The sequence below is a fragment of the Apaloderma vittatum genome, unplaced genomic scaffold (assembly GCF_000703405.1).
Source record: "Apaloderma vittatum isolate BGI_N311 unplaced genomic scaffold, ASM70340v1 scaffold15731, whole genome shotgun sequence".
Classification (NCBI taxonomy): Eukaryota; Metazoa; Chordata; class Aves; order Trogoniformes; family Trogonidae; genus Apaloderma; species Apaloderma vittatum.
In genome coordinates this window covers 11,009-12,384 of record NW_009699763.1, presented here as the reverse complement: position 1 = coordinate 12,384, position 1,376 = coordinate 11,009, and positions in this window count along the sequence as shown.

Here is a 1,376-nt window from a genome sequence, read left to right as displayed (position 1 = left end):
AATTCGATAAAAAACCCCTCAAAATCTGACAGAACTCAGAGGGTGGTAATTAATGGTGGGGTCCAATGACAAATGGAGAAGTTTATCCTGGGACTTGTCCTGGGTAACAACTTTATCAGTGACCCAGAGATGGTGAATGGAGTGTGCACTCTCATCACATTTGAAGCTGACGTCAGATTGCTGGATCAGTTGATACACTTGAAGACATGATGACCATCCAGAGTAGAAAGGGTGAAGCAATAGGCAGCAGGAAATTCAGCAGTTTTCTTCAGTAAGAACAGATGTCCAGCCCTGTGCTTAGAAAGGAAGAACCTGTGCAATGATATGGGCTGGGACCTGAATGTTAGAGTGGCAGCTCTGACGAAAATATCCCAGCAGTGCTGGTGGATGCAAGCTGGACATGAGCCAGCACTGCACCGTGGCAGCAAAGAAAGCCAAGAACATCCTGGGCTGTACTATCAGAAGCACAACCAGGAGATTCACAGGATTGATTAATCCCCTATCAGCACCACAACTAGATTCTCATGTCCAGTTTTGATCTCCCCTATAGAATAAAGATAATTATAAACTGGGCTGATTTTAGCACAGCTGGTCCAGAGCTGGAATACTTTTTCGGTGAGGGAGCTGGAAAGGAGACATTTCGGGGGCAACAGCAACCCCCAAGTACTTACAAGAATGTTGCCAAGACAATAGAGCCAAGTTCCTCACAGGCGCATCAAAGAAGGACAAGAACAACAGGCATAAGTTGAAACAATCAGACTGGATATAAGGACAATCTTTTTCCTGTATGAGGATACTCAAGCACAGGCTACTCACAGAGGTTATGCAGTCTTCATCCTCAGGGTTTTTCAAGAATCAGCTGGATTAAACTCTGACCAGCTTGGTCCGACATCATAGCTGACCCTACTTTGAGCAGGAGGTTGGACTACAGGCCTCCTGAGGTCCCTTCCAACCTGAATCGTTTAATGATCCTAATATATTTCCTGTTTGTTTTTTTTTTTTATATGCAATATTAGCTTGGTTGTACTTGGTTGTTCACAGAGCTGAGTGACTTAAGTTGGAAACTTAGATGCTTAAACAGTTTTTTAAAAGATACTTATCTAATGTCCCTTCAAAGATGTGCAAATACGCATATTCATTTACAGACACCATAATAAAATTTATTAAAGTGCTTTTCATAAAAGGGTCACATCCTCAGAGACCATCAGTGATGCAGCTCCATTGGTATATATCTAGTTTTCAAAACTAGATTTCTGGTTATCCAGTCCTGCAAATGTTACTGTTCTAAGACAAATCATTACACATTTTAACCTAATTTATGTCATACTGCTTTGGGCATGATCTATTGCAACCCAATACACCCTGCAGATAGAAGA